The sequence below is a fragment of the Ursus maritimus genome, unplaced genomic scaffold (assembly GCF_017311325.1).
Source record: "Ursus maritimus isolate PB19 unplaced genomic scaffold, ASM1731132v1 scaffold_1, whole genome shotgun sequence".
NCBI classification, from domain to species: Eukaryota; Metazoa; Chordata; class Mammalia; order Carnivora; family Ursidae; genus Ursus; species Ursus maritimus.
This window is the reverse complement of record NW_024423343.1, coordinates 39274874-39294564: the sequence shown is the minus strand read 5'-3', so window position 1 is coordinate 39294564 and position 19691 is coordinate 39274874. Positions and strand designations below refer to the sequence as shown.

Here is a 19691-nt window from a genome sequence, read left to right as displayed (position 1 = left end):
TTCTATCCATGTATTCATACTACTGACATTGTCAAGAGAATTTTTGTTCAGACATGTCATTCCTAAAGTGGTTAATATTCTAATATCTCACATTAATCTACAAGGCAGAATCACTGCACACTTTAATACATGGATATATTAATATATAATATACACAGATATATACATACATTTTATATACATATATTTAAATACACAGATACACAAACACATGAATTTATTTTTCATTTAGTATCTTAAGGAGCTTCAGTTTTGGAGAATAAATGTATGTAATGTTGGCTTTAGCTAATGATGTTCCAACTCTAGCTTTGGAACTCCATTCAGCTCAGTTCCAACTGCAATTAACTTTTTTTTTTTCTTTTCAAAATGTTAAGATTTTGTTTGCAAAGCTTCTTTGTTGTACAGAAAGTAAAAATGCTATGGTCTTGGTATAACTGGTAGCCACAGATGGTTCACTCACCAATCACAGCTCTCCACACTACTGCAAGAGTCTTACATGGAAACCTAACAATGCTTACAATTGTGTTGGGGTGAAGTCCCCAAGCATGATGGTGAATTTCCAAGAAGGACTAAATGGAGGAAGGTGGAAAGTCATAGGAACGATTCTGTGGCTCTTTGGGTGGGTAGGTGTACTGGGGTTTGTATCAAAACTACCTTTTTTTCAAAACAGCCACCAAATCCATATGAGCAGTCCAACCAAAGCTGAACAGTTCTTTTTTTACAGGTTATGCAGGGTCTTAATCATCTTCTCCTTCACCATCTGTTTCTTTCTTCCTCTTTTCATCTTTCCCACTTTCTTTCCCCTTTTATCTGCATCTTGCTCCTCACTGTCTTCACCTTCATCAACTTATCATGTCCAGGTTCTACTCCCTCCCCACTAACTTCATCTTCATCTTCTTCCCCTTCCACATCTTCGTCTTTGTCTTTATCCTATTTATCATCAAACTCTTCCTCCTCACCATCCTCATCCTCATCTTCTCCTTCTTCATCCTCCTCTTCTTCATCCACACCACCCACCATGGCATCTAAGTGAGGGGCTTCCCGATCCTCTTTTCATAGCTACCCAAGTAGGTCTGCTGGGGTAGGAGTTTAAAGACACTCTCAGTAGCCATTCAGGTTCATAACCTCACAGTTAAACAGATCCGGTCTTTTCAGATATTCCAACTTTTTCAAAGACTCCAAGGTGATAATCTTTCAGTTTAGGTTCCACTTAAGGTTAGCAGTATGAGATTTGGAAGCTTTTCTCTTAGCTTGTCCAGACCGCCAAAGATTCTGTTGTCACTAAGCTCAAGCTTTTTCAATTTGGGTAGTTTGGGGAGATTTGAAACTGAAATCAAGCATGCATTTATTAAACTAAGGAATTCTAAGTTCACACATTCAGCTGTTAAGTCCTCAATTTTTCCATCATATGATTTGCAATCGTCCAGGACAAGTTCTCAGACAGTTGCCGGGGTCCAGTTCCTCAGGCCCAGCTGTATCTTCCTCTTCATGTCTATGTTTCCTTCTTCCCCTCTCTTCAAACTTTACTTTGCATGGTGGGGGCAGAACAGAGAGAGGCTTCCCACCTGCAAAGCAAGGGTGCTTGGGAGGGGTCTGCTGGCAGCAGAGGCCAGCTGCACAGTCACAGGTGGTGTGCAGGAAGGTGAGTGGAGCCCTCAGAGCCCCAATTCACTTTTTTATCTGGGTTTTCTATCATACAATATGTGGGAGTGACATTGTGGTTATCTAAAAAAAAAAAAAGGGCATATATTTTTTTTTCAAATGCTAACAGTTAATAGAATAGGATATATATATATCGTTTCTGAAATTTACATCTTAAAAAAGTACATAACAATCTTAATTTCCATTGGGTATTTTAAATATTTCTTTTGATCTTTATTTAATATTTTCTGCTAAATAAATGGATTTGGATAAGGAATTGAGTGCTATTATTTAACAAAATTGGGGACTACTTTAATGATGTTATAACGAGTAAACAGATATCATCTGCACTGTAAAGCAGAAAAATTTCAAACAGTTAACATGCAAAACCTTGTAGAGTTTCAATCCTTGATATAGCAAATACCTAATTGATTTTCTAACATAATAAATGTTTTTAAACTTTAGAAAAGAAGTGGCGACAAATCTTTAAGCGTTATGCATAAAAATAAAAAAGCAATTTAAGTATGATAAGACCATTATCAATAAAAGAAAAAAAAAGTATGTTCAACTTTACTGTTGGGTTTTATGAAATTTGAATTAGTTTTTGAATTAGACCAGATTTAGTACTATGCCAAATGGATCATTTCAATACAGTTGTAATGAACATTACCATGTACTGTACTGTAAGGAAATAGAGCTTAACTTGCCAAACTATCATTCTTGGGAACTCTGCTGGTGCAAAAATAGCCTCCTTCCCTTGGCATAATATTTAAGGGAATTTTAAGAGGTTTTAAAATTCTTTAGAGAATTATTAGAAGTTACTTGATAAAAGAAGCAATCAGGTGTGAGTTTGAAACAGCATCACATTGCTGGTTCCCCATCTAAAAATCCTTCTGCTTCTGATGGCCATTTGTCACTTTGTTTGGTCATTCAGTACTGTAAAGGAACTATTCTGTGACCATCTGCCACTTATCTCTTTGGCCCCAATCTCCTCTTCTCTGATCACTATTGATTTTCTAAATGGACCCACCATAAACTAAACGTAGCAATTACAACATTTAGGTTAGAAACAGCCTTTGCCACTGTAGGTTGTATCTGGATTACTAAAGAATCAGTCAAAAACAACCAACAAAATGAAAGCATTTCCTGGAGGCAAAGATTTTTAAATTGCTACAATTAAGTTTAAGTCTATGTTATCATCATTAGTCCATATTTTCTATTTTTTTTAAATAAATTAGCCACACAAATTCCCACATTTAAGTCCTAAGCAAATACTAACACAGCTGGTCCTCCCAAATGCATTCATCATATAATTTTTTGAACTATGTGCCATTTCTACTCAAAACTGAAATATCCTTCAGGAAAAAGAACCATTTAACATAAAAAGGTATTTGAATTAAAATCTTTTCTTTGGAAAGGCAAACTGTTGAGACAATAAAATTATCAGTGGTTTCCAGGGACTGAGGGTCATGGAGAAGGGATGAGTAGATGAGTACAATGGATTTTCGTGCAGTGAAATGAGTCTAGATGATAACATAATGGTAGATGCATGAGTTTATACATTTGGCAAAATCCCTAGATATGTATAACAAAGAATGAACCCTAATGTAAACAATGGACTTTAGTTGCTAGTAATATGCCATAACAATTCATCAACTGTAACAAAAGTACCACACCAACGCAATATGTTAATGATAAAGAAAATAGGATAGGGTGGCAGGATGTGGCAGGGTGAGGAGAGGCAATAAATGGCCATACTTGCCATACTTTCTACTCCATTTTGTCTAAACCTAAAAGTGTACTAAGAAATAAAAGTCTTTTTATTTAAAAACAAAACAAAATTGTCCCTCACTTGGCTCTCTATACTTCACTATGATTTTGTGTATCTGTCCTTAAATTAATGTAGAGATATGTGGAAAAGAAAATTTTGAAAGTCTGCTATAAATGAAATGGCCCAAACTAAAATCTCATGAGAAACTCAAGTAGAATTTCTGTCAACATATATTGTAACTACATCACGTTGGCCTGTCAGTTGAATTCCACTGTGGGTGAAGCAGCAATGGTGGAGCAGAAATTCCTATTTATAACTCCCTGAAGGAAACCAATCAATTGATGATCAGACAGGTGTTTAAAAGCATCTTGCACCAACTGAAACAGTTGATGTCTACAGACTACCGGTCCTAAAACATGTTCCCAGGCTGTGTATGACCAGGGACCCATTATGGATTTGGGGGGGGCAGGGGGTTGGAGGAGGAGTGTTGTTGTTTAGTTCTTCTATATGTTGAATCTGTGTGTTTCAAAGTTTCAAATTTCAATATATATCATGGTGTTAGCCCTGTCTTTTGAGGTTATTAGAAAGAAAGGGATAAGTGTCCCTCAATGGATGAATGGATAAAGAAGACATGGTACACACACACACACACACACACACACACACACACACACACAGAGTGGAATATTATTCAGCCATGAAAAAGAATGAAATCTTGCCATTGTGATAACACAGATAGACCTTGAGGATATTATGTTAAGTCAAGTATGTCAGACAGAAAAATACAAATACCATATGATCTCACTTGAATGTGGAAGCTAAAACAAACAAACACAAACAAACAACAAGCTCACAGACACAGAAAATAATTTACTGGTTGCCACAGACAAGGTGGGGGTGGGCAAAATGATTGAAGGGTGTCAAGAGGTACAAACTTCTAGTTATAAAATCAATCATGGAGATATAATGTACAGCTTGGGGATTATAGTTAATGCTAATGTAGTGTATATTTGAAAGTTGCTAAAAGAGTAAATCTTAAAAGTTTTCATCACAAGGAAAAGAAAGAAGGGCAGGTGACACAAAAGATAGAGGGCAGGAGGGAGCAAAGTGGAAAAGACAGGTGGGGCTTCCTAACCCTGATTAGGCTATGTTAGTGATAGCATCTGTATGAGCCCTCATTTATTGTTCTTACGTAAATGTGTTGATCCAAATATCACTAGTAGTATTTTTTACTGCACATTGAAATCTAAGTTAGTATAATTCAGTTGATATCATATAATGGAAACAATACATATTTAATAAGATAATTAAATAGTATTTTACAACATACTTTCTTCTACTCTTAAACACTCAGATATTTGAAGGGAACTGCTAACTAATTCACTGTGCTTTTATTGATGGGAGCAAGAGTAGGAGGTAAATAAGAAAAAAAAAGGTTTAAAAAAATCAAGCCATATCCACTAACACTTCTAGGTTAACATGTACTAAGCTGACATTTGAAAGAGACTTACCTAAAACACATTCATGAGAGATGCTACTGAACACTGGGAAGCCCAGAAATGTGTCCTGTATGTGTTTTTAAGTCAAACCTAAATTCCCTATATTTGGAATAGCTACTTAACTCAAGGGTCACACTATTATCTCATTTTCCAAATCTTACTCTTCTGTGATAAAGAATGTGTCAGTTAATTAAGTGGTAGAGAATAATTTAATGTTTCCCTAACCATTCAATTTTTTGAATGAAAGAAAAATACTTTTAGTTTAACTGGGGACATGATGTGCAAATGGGAATGAACAAATCCATTATCTCTAACCCAAGGACATTAAAAAAAAATCCTGCTATAGAAAGAGTCTCCCACATATTCATCATTCTCAGGGTGAACTGTGAAACTTGTTAAAGAATAGATACGAAAAGCATTGCCAATATGTCAACCACCTTAATACCATCCAAACTTCCTGCAATCGCTGCATTTTCTTCTGTAAGAAATGTCAAGATTTCATCAAAAAGACTTTTAATTTGGATAGCCTCCATACAGTTGTCTGGCTATTTTCACTCTCTGGTTTGCAACTTCTCTTATACCAGTTGTCATTTCTGTAACCTTTCCAACAGCAACTGTGCAGTCTTGGGACCACGATGCAGAATATCTCACTCAACAATCCTCCCACAAACCATCTGTTTCTAGAGACATCAACAACTGTTGGCATTGGGAGACTCTATGCTAAATGGGAAAGAAATTGTTCTGAACAATAAAGTGAAACTTTCTCAGAGATCTCAAATCCCTAGCATAATAGGAAAATAATTGATGTATTAAAAAACATAATTATTTGAGTAAAAGATTTCAAGTCTGGAAAAATAAAATAAAACATATAAAACCAAAAGGACAGAAAGTCCCTCACTTATTCTTCCATCACATTTACATAAAGTTGCACATAAAAATTTTTAAATTATAATAATAAATCTCTATAAAATTATGCAATATGCAAATAAAACATATACCCAAAAATGTGAAAACATTCATAAGACATTCACTCATCAAACATGGCCATACATATATATATGCCATTGTGACATCTATCTATATATATATATTCTTTCATTATAAAATGACCGACATCAATCCTTGTGCAAATCATAAATAGAACTTTATTATCTTCCTGCATCTTGATTTGAAATCTGATTGTCCTTGAGATATGAATGAACACCAATAATCATTTTTAATTCACTCATGGGGCAACTGAATGGTTTTGGACAAACTTTTTTTTTTTAAGATTTACTTATTTATTTTCGAGAAAGAGAGCACGCAAGTGGGGGGAGAGGCAGAGGGAGAGGAAGAGAAGCAGACTCCCTCCTGAGTGTAGAGCCAGACAGGGTGGATCCCAGAACCAGAGATCATGATCTGAGCTGAGACCAAGAGTCAGATGCTCAAACAACTGAGCCACCCAGGTGTCCCTAGTCAGATTCTATAAAAAATAAATGCCCTAAAAAGACTAATTAGTTTTACAGTTGACAATGTGATTTCTTATACATTTGACATGATTTCCAAAATAACCTTGTGAAATATGTAGGGCAAATATCGCCACCAATTTACAGAAAAGTATTTGGTGAGTCATTCAAAGTCACATACCTTAGAAGTAACAGAGATGGAACTTAGAAGACATTTTTACAATTCAAAAACAGTTCAAATTCTTTTCAAACACTACTGTTTAGATTGAGTTTTTAAAATAAAATATGCTTTTCTTCCTTAATTTTCTAATATTACTTACCATCACATCATCTGGCTACACAGATGATAACTGGTTTGAATATAACATATAATTTTTTTAAAAAGATTTTTAAAAGCCTAATACAAATGCCAAGATCTTAAAAACTACAGGTTCTTACAGGTTAGGAACCACATCTGGTTAGTCTTACATAGAATTTAATAGAAAAATTATATTTAAAATTTTAAGTCTTATTTTAAAGACTGTTCCAAAGATCCAAGTTGCCACACAATATAAATTAATTCTGAAAAATAACTCATAGCCAAAATACCTTCTAAAATTCACTTTCTTCTTTTTTAATGGATTCTTTTGTTACTCTTTGTTAGCTCCCAGCCTGTTAAATTTCATGTCATTAATGCCTAATAGTTAATGTTTTGGTCTCTTTAAGGCCTAAAGCTTAAATGATTCGAGTTTGATGATTAGCAAGTCTGTAATAGTGCTGTGCCTCTCTTTGGATCCCAGGTCTGTGAACCAGAGTCAGAGCATGTTTTATCTGTATGTATTATTCATCACTCTCATACTCGGAGAGAATTTTCACAGACATGAAAGCACTTTAATTTTTCTTTTTCTGAGGACACATTCATGTCCAATTGGACCAATTACCACAGCCAGTTAACTCTCAATTATGTGGGCAAAACAAATTGTATCATTTAAAAGGTGTGATTGTCACTACAAGTGATCTTTTTGTAAATGGACGACTGGGTCAGACTTATAGAGTTTCTGTCAAAGGGCTGAGTAATTATAAATCTCCCAGATGTTAGCAAACTTCACCAAAGTGATGTCAAACACAGGCATTCCATTTCGGTATTTCAGATCATTGGTTCTCAGAGGCAATTTTGCCTCTCCACGTAATACTCAGCAATGTCTGAAGACATGTTTTGATGTCACGTTGGGGAAGAATAGTTATTTCTGTCAAAATGCCAATAGTGTCGAGGTTGAGACACCCTGACCTAGATGGGATTATACATGCAATGGTTCCTAAAAATAAAATCTGGCTAATCATAATCCTAATCAGTTTGTTTTAAATTGTAAGAACTGGACGAATTAGTTCAAGTTAATATCTCTCTTCCTGTAATATCTAATTGTTGTTTTAAAATTCTATTTTCCTATTTATTTCCATATTACCTAAGGTTCTAAACTTTAGTTTGAGTTTCTCTTCTGTAGTTGTCAGTGGATAATGTATTTGAGAAATGACAAGTATTTCTTTTTTCACATTGGGTGAGGAGATCCATAAAGGCCTAGTTTTAGATTTGGGTCATGAGAATTTCAGCAACTGCTCTACCACTGCTCTCCACTTAAGTTGGTTTACGTAATAGAGAGAAAGAGAGAGAGAAAGAATAGATACATGATACATAGATAGATAGATAGATAGATAGATAGATAGATAGATAGATAGAATAGGGAAGAGCTTCAACCCTACAGCCAGGCTCCCTAAGTATGCATCTTGGCTTCGTTACTTACCAATTGTGTGTCCTTTGACAAATAAGATATTAGGAGTCTAAGATTTTAAATCTATAAAATTGGCAGAATATAACATTATCTACTTTATTAGGGTTGTCCATAGGATGAAATACACAAAGCCCTTAAACAGTTCCTTACATGCAATAAATGTTCAAAAATATCAGCTCTCCAAATATTTATAATAGATGTTTTTACACCAATAATAGTGCTTTATTTTTTTTTAAAGATTTTATTTATTCATTTGACAGAGATAGAGTTAGCCAGCGAGAGAGGGAACACAAGCAGGGGGAGTGGGAGAGGAAGAAGCAGGCTTCCAGTGGAAGAGCCTGATGTGGGGCTTGAACCCAGAATGCCGGGATCACGCCCTGAGCCTAAGGCAGACGCTTAACAACTGAGCCACCCAGGCACCCCAATAGTGCTTTAAAAGTAATAAAAAATTCATTACTTAACATTATTTTACTTTTTCTGAAACACCAGAACTTCTGAGAATTACAGGATTGCTTTCAATAGCTTCAAATGATAAACAGATGTATACAACCCTGCTCCTCTGTAAAATTAATTTAATTAACAATGTATTTTGACCGTCATTGGAAATGAGGAGTGAAAATGAAATTAGTGTATCACTAGAAAATGAAAAGATTTACCAATCCTGCTTTTTAATTTATATTGATTAAAGTACTTTTTGATCACCATTTCAAATGTATAGTGAAGATAAGATGTTTGCATCATCAGAAAATAACTGGATTGACCGATACTGCTTTTTCATTTGTATCTATTAGTACTTTCATGCTTCTGATCCGAATTGCCCAGGCTTCAGTAATTTATTTTTCCAGGCTTATAAAGTGCTTTGGGTGTTTTTGATTGAAGTTACTCATTTTTTCATCACTATCATTGATCAAAGTCTTCCTACACTTTTCTTTTTCTCCACAGTGACTTAAATATGTATCCTTGTCTTCAACTTTCTGCTTTAATCTTTCTTATCTTAAAATGTCTTATCTCACCATGTTTGTGCTGGTTTGTTCCAAAGGACCCTTACCTGAGGACTTCCCTCTGTTATTCACTCTAAGTGATAAATTCAGCAGGTACAGGGAAATGATAGATAGATAGATAGATAGATAGATAGATAGATAGATAGATGATAGATAGACAGATAATAGGTGAGTAGATGAACATATATTTTATATGCTTTTATAAATATATAGCTTTGGCTGTATTTTAAATATATAGCTGTAAATGATGATAGAAATGGTTTGGTCAATCTTTAGGTTTGCCTTATATCAATTCTGATGTTTAACATCAATTCTGATGTTTCACACTAGGATACGAGGATCCACAGTGTAGGTTTATACAAAGGAAGATTTGGAGTTTACCTCCGTTTAAACAGATATCCTCCAACTCATGCTGGTAAATTAGTTCAAGTGTAAAATATCCAATATCTGAAAATTGCCTTCTAATATCCTCAGCCTCTAAAATGGGATTAACTTTAAATGGGAAGTTGGGGACAAAGGAGTCTGTGTTGAACCAGAGAAGGCATCTGGAGTAGTACGAAATAGGAGCTCTATCCTATGTGAATTCACAATCATACACTTAATTTTGCTGGGCTGCATTATGTCAGTTTTTCAATATAATATCTATAAGGAAACAGAACAGGATTTCTTGAATGCTCAGATTTGCAGGGAAATAACCAGACACAAGAGAGATAATCTAGCCAATAAGCAAGGGGATATGAGGCATATTACTATTTTTACATATCAGTACCAAACAATATGTTTTTTGGAAAGCTTTCTAAAACAGAACTCTCTATACCACATGCTGAGTAAATGGGGAAGTTTCACAAACCTTCCTTGAAATACCAGATGCGATATTTTATGAAATAAGGTTGAGCTTGACAATGTTTAATAACATACCTAATTCTAAAATAACATAATCTTATAATGATATGGGATATAAATTGAGAGCTGAAAAATGTACAAAACATTTTGCTTCATTAGTGTGAACATTTTTTTTTCCCCTGGCAATCACTTCTGATACATGCCCATACTCTCAAGCAATGGCTACTCCTAGGATGCTGGATTAAATCTAAATGGTTTAACTACATGTCTAAACAAGATCAGCCTGGTGCCTCTAGAAAAAATGTCATTGGAACTTGAAATGAAAACTTCCTTTTTTTCTTCATTTTCTTGTCCTACTATTTCCATATAATCAGCTCAAGTGAACAGAGCAGAAGAAACAGATAAAGGACTGTTTCTTTCTCCAACATTAACACGCTAGTTGGTCTTAGGTAAGTAAATCACTTACCTGGGTGTTTCTTCCTTTCCAAACTATATATTATTTGGAAAGTAACATTATTCTTTCCCAGACCTAAATTTTAGACGATCCATAAATTAATGATTTTTTTAAATACTTAAGAGTTTTTTGTTTGTTTTTTGTTTTTTTGGTTTTTTAAGGAGAGTAAATAAACCACACAATTATAAAACAGAATTCAACATGACTTAGCCGATGTTTGATTCATGAAGTTTTGCAATGGAGCATTTAATGCATTTTGGTAATGTTTTGATTTGCATATTTTTTTTTACATAGGACAGCCACTCAAATTCATGACAGTTTCCTTAAGGTTCATCTTGGTCAAAAATTCCTAGATGATGCAGCAGAGGCTCATAAAATATCTCTGGGAATTCCAGAAAGAGCCATCAAAACTTTGGAAATCTTTTAGGGTGTTACTAGTCTCTTTATTTCTTAGTCACTTATAGAGTCAAATGAAACTTGTAGATGAGAAGAATCTTGTACTTGAAGGCATACACAAAATTTTGACTCTGCAATAAGCAAACCAAGGACTGCTTATGTTTTCTTTCCTGTGTTTTCAGCAGCAACAACTATAACAAATGTCCAGTGACTCATACAGTTAATTATTTCTGCTAAATTATGGAATCAATAATATAAATGCTATGCAGAGTATTGTTTAAAAATCCAATTAAATTACTAGCAAAGTATTCCAAAATTTAAGAACATGGATTAATGTTCATTTGAAATATCCTATGCAAGGGGTATAGGACATCATGATTTTTGTGAGGCCAACACAGACCAAAGCGACAACTATATCAAGTATCTCAACACTAACCTTGCTGGGAGATGAATATTACTGCCCTTAAGAAGGTCCTGGTTTGGGGGCGGCTGGGTGGCTCAGTCAGTTAAGCACTGGACTCTTGATTTTGGCTCAGGTCATGATCTCAGGGTGATAGGATCAAGCCCCACCTTGGGCTCTGCACTCAGCACAGAATCTGCTTGTCCCTCTTCCTCTGATCCCTGCTCCCCTCACTCACTAACTCTCTCTTTTCTCTCAAATAAATAATAAAAATAAATAAAATCTTTAAAAAGAACGTTCTGTTTTTTTCTCCCCCTTTGGTGATTGAGTTCTAACATGATTTTGGTACCTCATGAAATACTCTTAAATACTGAAATATTTAATGTATATAACAAATTCAAAAATTTGTAAAGATTTTATTTATTTATTTGAGAGAGAGAGAGCACAAGCAGGGAGGAGGGAGGAGGAGCAGAGGGAGAGGGAGAAGTAGACTCCCTACTGAGCAGGGAGTCTGATGCTGGACTCGATCCCAGGACCCTGAGATCATGACCTGTGCCAAAGGCAGATGCTTAACCAACTGAGCCACCCAGGTGCCCAACGAATTCAAATTTTACATACAGAATGAATTTTATTTATATTGAAAGTATATTTTTTTAACTTAGCATGGAAAGCTATTATATTACAGGTATTTTAGACCATTAAATTTACCTTAATGTGAGTACAACTGATTCTATCGTGTACAGCTCTTATATCTCACCAAGATGTCAGGAACCTTGTTTTTCACACCTGACTAAGGACTCTATCTTGCCCATTAATGTCTATTTTTCTCTCCATCTGCCTTTTTCCTCAGCTCATTTCATATACTTTCCATCACTACTCTTCCAAGTTACATTTGGGGGATCCTAAAAAATGACACCTCTCTTCTCTGCCCATTTCATAATCTATTGAGAAATAAATGCCAAAGTGTAATAGAAAGCTTTCAAGTTAAAAATCTAGATAATGATAGAGAAACTTTTTGCAGATTGTATGTTTTCACAAAATCAAACAACAATAAAAGCTGGGCAAAATATAGACCAACAAATAAGCAAATTTCTCTTTGAAGCCATCAGAGATACTGAGGAAGCCAGGACTTAAGGAGCCAGAATCCTGAAAAGAAAGAAGCTTGTTGAGATGAGCCTAACACTACTTTGCCAGCACTGGGTAATTCTTAAGTGGCAAGAGGTAAGAGGTTAAGAAGAGCAGAGAATGGCATCTGAGGTGGGGGTATTTTTGAGTTTAACCTTAGGCAGCCTCAAGGGGCTCAATCTCAAGAGTTATGACTCTGAATCAAAGAATATATCATGTCATCCCCTTGTATATAAATATTAATGGCCTACAAAATTTTAGTTGAGTTTTAGATCTTCCCCTTTATGCTAGATGCTTCTAGGGCCATCCATGAACCAATTCTTTTGACTTTCACCTTCTGACCCACATACATCTGGACATTCCCAAATAAAACCTCAAAGTAGTTATAAAATTGAGTAAATGTCAAAGCCTTAAGCTTATTTCTCTGAGTTTTCTAATTTATGACATATAAGACATAGATGTTTTGCCACACTCTTCTCCACTTGGTTCAGATTACAATAAACTGTAAGTAAAAAGAAAATACTGTTCAGGTATTTTTGTTTTTATTGTTTTATTAATTGTTATTTTTATTGTTAATTGTATTGCTATTATTTTATTGTTTTATTAATATATTTAATCCAGAGAATTTACTTTTATGTAAATATAAATCTTTTTCTCATACGTAGATTCTATGAGTACAAATCTCCTTCTTAAATATGAAAGGTTTTTCACATATCTTCCAAGAGATCTCTTTCAAATCTCATCACTGCTAACTGCAGAATTCAGGTCAGTTTAGGATTTATTTATAGTGACTCATTTGTCAATTTATACAGATAATGTCAGTCAAAATTACTGAAAAACAGCAAAACTAAGTTCCAGCAGCCAGAAACTGTTTATTAAAAAGCCTAGGCTTCTTATAGGCACATTCTTATATATTATGGCTTTAGCACATTTTCTTGTATTGAACAATTTAATAATAAATATAAGTTTTGTAATGGAACCTTTCACTTAGAGTTATTATTTTTCAAGTTTTATTTATGTAAGGAATATAATTATCTTCTATATTATGTGAGCAATTTCTATATACCGCAGAGTTCTTAAATCGTAGCTTAAATACTACTAGAGGAGCAAATGAAACAAAGAAATAAAATATTAAACCTTATATTTATATTTATTTTCACCAAATAATGAATGAGGAGATTTAGATTTGCTAATATTTAATATACAAATTAATATCAGGGTTTTTAGTCAAATATCACATGTCAAATGGAGTAAAACCAAAATATTTGAAAAAGTCATAACTGCTAAAGGACTGCCAGAGACAGTAAGTACATTTGGAGTTAATTAAAGTTTGAAAAAGACCAAGAATTTAAAATAAATCCAGGTGTAATTTTCAAAAATTTGAGGGTTTTTTTTTTTTTTCCTCACTTGCTTGGCCTTTGCAAGGATTAGGTTCATAGTTTGTGTATACATACATAAATATCTGCATTACAATTTCTGTTTTTGAAAATGGGATGAAACCAGAGAAATCTGTGAAGCGTCTGATTAGTGCTTAACACAATTAATTGGATGGCTAGTAGATTGGAATTTAGTCATTTTGGGAATTAAATCCTGTGGGGCACAGCTGCCAAAAGTGTCCTATATTTCACAGATTAGACAATGTTTAATTAATAGATTAAAGGTAAGCCAAGCAAATCATAAGCAGTATTCAGATTTATATTTTGACTAGTCAGATATAATGTATAGCAGAAACCTATTATGCTTATTTAACAGGGAATCACTCAATTTCAAGCTAAAAAGCATTTGCTGGTTTTGGTCATAAATCATTCTATTTGAGTCACCATCAATTTGGTTTTATATCCACTATTTATTTAGCTCATTATGTAATACTATTCATGATACATAATAGAGGCCATTATTTTGTGCAAAAGTATTCTGTCATGGGATTTTTGGAATATTTATTAAAAAAATATTTTCTAAATGAAAATTATAGAGATTATATTTATGAATATTTGACAAGAAACATGTACAATATTATGCCCCTTTCCTGTCTTAGCTAACAGATGATTCTTTTCTAACAGGCAAGTTCTACAGTTCCATATGCTTGTATCCTATTTATTGGAGAATACTGAGAAGTTCTGAAGATGAAAATTACATTGTAGAAGGAACCATACATATACAGTGACTGTATATGTCCAGAGACTGGGAAATGTGTCACCGTCAAATCCTTATACTAGTCAAAACTTGCTGTACCCCATAATGAGTCAGCTCTGTTACTTACACTTAAGGATAGTGACCAAGCACAGTCTGTAAAAAGCCTTAAAATGGGAAGTCTAATGGGGCGCCTGGGTGGCTCAGTTGGTTAAGTGTTTGCCTTTGGCTTAGGTCATGATCCCAGGGTCCTGGGATTGAGCCCTGCATTGGCTCCCAGTTCAGTGAAGAGCCCTTCCCTCTGCTGCTCCCCCTGCTTGTTCTCTCTCTCTCTCTTTCTGCCAAATAAATAAAATCTTTTAAATAAGTAAATAAAAATTTTAAAAATGGGAGGTTTAATGTTAAAAGCCACAATCTCAAAACCACAGCTAATACTCATCATCTTTCTTCTCCACCACCCTTTCTAGATTTCCCTTACCTTCAGCCAACACTTCCACAGGTCTACATCTCTTTGTGGGAGGTATCATCAAAACTTTGTCAGTGATATGTGAGTCCTTATTTACCTTGTAGTTACTAGGATATAGCTGTTATAATAGCCTTTGTATCTTTTTAATCACATATAAAAGCACCAAGAGTTCCCTTCATGAATCTTTTGAGTTTCAGACACATTCTTCTTGGATCCCATTATGTCACAAGAACACTAGCTTCCTGTGATGATTATGGTCAATTTTCCCCACCCCACTATATTAACTCTTTTATCGCTTGTTTGTCTATTAGTATGAGGAGCCCAAAATTGTAAGGTGAAAATTGTAGTTCTAAGTTCATCAGAATTTTACTGAGGCCCTGATGGAATCGCACTCCCTTGAAGACAAGAATTTTAATTCTTTAAAGACCAGAATTCAGGAGATAAGAATTAGAAAAATTACACAGTTTCCAAGTGGGTCACTTAGCTAAACAAGGACAAGCTCTACTCCTCTTTCCACCTCTTGTTTCCTAGACTCGTTTAATCTGTCAGAAACACAGCATATTCAACAGTTATTGGTTCAAAGTATATAAGATATCTTAAATAATAGGACACCAACCTTGCAAAGTATCATTCTCAAAATAGTGCCTTAGGTGTGTTTTTAAAAAGATATGTCCATTCTTTCAGAACAGCAGCTACTCAATGATATAACATATGACAGAACCCAAGGATCCCATAATCATGTGCTCATTTTCAAGCTCTCTTTACTTGAAAAGCATGTCTTGGTCCAATACAATTCTAGCATGGAACATATGTAAGTAAATAAAAACTCTGAAAGTCTTAGGATAGAGATGCCAAAAAAGCACTGAAGGCAGAGGTAACAAACCCACAGCCAGAATACAATTCTCAATCTCAGGGTTGATAAATCACTGTTCCCTCCATTTAAGACGAACTTAGGCAATCAACTTATCACTGAGTGGCACCATATCAAAAACTCAACTTCAGAGCGCCTGGGTGGCTCAGGTGGTTAAGCTTCTGTCTTTGGCTCGGGTCATGATCTCAGGGTCCTAGGATCAAGCCCCGCATCAGGCTTCCTGCTCAGTGGGGAATCTGCTCCTGCCCCACCCCCACCCATACTCTCTCTGTCTCTCAAATGAATAAATAAAACCTTAAAAAACAAACAAACAAAAAAACTCAACATCAGTCAGGCATTCAGCAAGGGCAGTAGACAAACCAGTCTCCACAAAAGCAGCCCCATGTTACTGGGCTCATGCCTAGACTATACTTAACTTCTGTCACTATATCTACTCCATTCATGGGCCTGTTGCATAAATACTGGGGTGGCTGAGGAGATAGCCTGTCTTACCTACGTGAGTCATCTTACTCACCTAGTCATGAAGTGTCTGTATTGATTGAGGTTTTAATATGAAACCACAAAAAAAAAAAAAAAAATCTGCATATGCGCTTGCTCCTATCCATCAATACAGAGCTCTTAGTCTCTGATCTTTCTTCTCCTTCCAGACTTTTGACCAACAAACCAATTTACCACTCCTCCAGATTTTGAGCATACCCTTACCTCTAGTAACTTCTCTCATGATATTAAAGTGGTATAAATATGTGTACTACTCACAGTTTAAACTGCTGAGAAGATTCCCCAACTATACTTATAGCTATACATGAATGTAGCTATTGCTCATTGGCAGTCTGTTTTCAGCTTGCATCAACATATTGAGCCGACCCATCTGTGAACCAGATACTAGTCTTCCTCCAAAGTTAGCTTTAGGGAATATTCTCCTTTACCCACAAAGACATAGGTATGGACAGAGAATAAGACTTTGTTGAAACAGAAAAAGGTTACCTGTTCATCGCCGGACTGAACTGCAATCAGGTTCTGAATAACTCATTTCCATACTGGATCAGCGTTGCTCCTGCTCAAGTTTGTGACTTAGTAGATCTAAGAATACCCATCCCCTGATGAGTAAGACCACTCACATAGCCTTACTGTCCCATGATTTGTCAATCAGTCTCTATTGGAGTCTAATGCAAGTTTAGAAGGTACTTTTGACAGTAATTCTCTGCCGCAAAAGACATTGCCTTCCTCCAGAATGTGAAAGGTCTAATACGTCTATGGGAGTCTAAATAGTCTATATGACTATTATATTTAAAGATTCCAAGAGATTCTTGGGGCGTCTGGGTGGCGCAGTCGTTAAGCGTCTGCCTTCAGCTCAGGGCGTGATCCTAATGTTCTGGGATCAAGCCCCACATCAGGCTCCTCTGCTATGAGCCTGCTTCTTCCTCTCCCACTCCCCCTGCTTGTGTTCCCTCTCTCGCTGGCTGTCTCTCTCTGTCAAATAAATAAATAAAATCTTTTTAAAAAATAAATAAATAAATAAAGATTCCAAGAGATTCCAAAGCATTGTATCTACTGGGTCATATAGCCTGAGCAGGAAAGAAACAGGAAGGATTCAAAAACTTGATATGCAGAACCGTCTAGTGCAACTGCATGTGAGCTCAGAAGATAGAGTGGATATGGAGTAAGTCATCAACAACCAGCATTTAATCTATGCATGAATTGTTCTTACATCTGTCTATGTGTACATTGATTTATTGTGCAAATATTTCTTCTTCCCACATAAAATACAGCCAGATAAAATATAATTTTAATGAAATGTAGACAACAGGGTAAAAGAAAAAAAATAGCAGCAAGAAAAGGCCAGGGATGAAATTTTGTGTATAAAATCGCACTGTGAAGTTCGCTGCATTGAAAATATAGAGAAATTGACTTTTGCTGCTGAGGTGATAGAGCACAGTTCATGGCTCTCCTTTGTAAAATATGGCTTATCTTCAGTAATACTGATCTTGTGAAACATTTTTTTACCATTCATTATATAATCAAAAAATAAAAGAAGAAAAGATGTAAAGGTAGAAAATTAAAGATAATAAAGAGCTATTGGAAGGTTGTGAAAAGCAAAAATAAAAGCAAGCACAAAAGCTGGTCCTTTGCAAAAACATATAAAATTTATAAAACACTAGCCAGGCCAACCAAGAAAAAGAAAAGAAGACAAAATTGCCAATACCAGAAATGAAGGAAGAGTCATAACTACTTAGCCCATAGACAATTAAAGGAATACTATAAATAACTCTATGACCACAAATTTTATCACTTAGATGAAATGTGCCAATTCCTTGAAAGACAAAACTAGCAAAACTCATAGAAAAAAGTAGATAACTTGATTGCACTATATCTCTTAAAGAAATTCAATTATTAATGACCTTCAAAAAATATAAATAAAGTACCAGGCCTAGATGCTTTCATTGTTGAATTCTACCAAACAACTCAGGGGAAAATAATATCAACCTCCACAATCTTTGCCAGAAAATTGAAGCAAAGGAACCACTTTCTAATTCATTCTGTGAGTCCAGCATTACCCTAATACAGACCAGAATATGTCTTAAAAATAGACACAAAAGGGGCGCCTGGGTGGCACAGCGGTTAAGCGTCTGCCTTCGGCTCAGGGCGTGATCCCGGAGTTCTGGGATCGAGCCCCACGTCAGGCTCTTCAGCTATGAGCCTGCTTCTTCCTCTCCCACTCCCCCTGCTTGCGTTCCCTCTCTCACTGGCTGCCTCTATCTCTGTCAAATAAATAAATAAAATCTTTAAAAAAAAATAGACACAAAAATCCTCAACAGAATATTAGCAAATTTAATCCAACAACATATAAAAAGAATTATATGTCAAGACTTAATAAGATTTATTCCACACAAGCAGGTCAAGTTCAACATTCAGAAATCAATGTAATCCATCATTTCGAGTGACTAAAGAAGAAAAATCATATAATCATATCAATTCATGCACAAAAATCATTGATAAACCCAATACCCATTCATGATAAAAACTCTAGAAAAAGAGGATTCCTCAATTTGATTAAAAAAAAAAAAAAGTCTAGAAATAACAACTAGCTAGCATCATACTTAATGGGCAGAGATGGGATGCTTTCCCACTACGATCCTTAGTAAGTGGTGAAATCAAGGATGTCTTATTTTGCCACTCCTATTCAACTATTCAACATTGTACTGGAAGACAAAGCTAAGCACAATAAGATAATCTGACAGTTTCTTACAAAGCTAAACTTAGCACTACCATATGATTCAGCAATCATGCTCCGAATTGCATACACACAACACACACATACACACACACACACACACACAGACCCCCCCCACACACATGCATATATATCTACTTTCTCAACTCAGAGGACCTAGAAGTAATGGCAGACTAGTGGCAACAACTACACCTAGTACCCAGATCTTAGTTTCTAATAATCTCAATAAAAGGAACCAAGATTCTTTGGGAATATACCTCTTTGCAGGACTTACGCAGGAAACACACAAGATGTTCTTAAAGCATCTTATAGTGCCAGAAAGGAGGCAAGTATTAAAACAGAAAAACAGAAACACCGAAAGAACAAAAAAACAATATTGGAAGTGTATCAAAGGAATCCAGGAGTTGACTGAAAGAGCTACTAATGCCCACACCTGGAACAATTTTAGCAACAGAATAAAGTGGCATTGGATTATAATACAAAGTATAAAATAATAAATATCCAATATTAATACTGATATCTAATACATATCCATATTAATAAAAATTACTGAACAAAAATATGTGTAAGAAAAAAATCAATATCCTATCTGGATAAATTTCAGATAATTTGTGTGGACTGGTGCAGTGACCTCCTTCCAAAGGGTACGGT

At 35.1% G+C, this 19691-nt stretch overlaps 1 pseudogene; it reads right to left on the bottom strand.

Moving 5' to 3' along the window:
• Positions 1 to 737: 737 nt before the first annotated feature.
• Positions 738 to 19691, bottom strand: part of LOC103659937 — a 76615-nt pseudogene continuing 57661 nt past the window's right edge.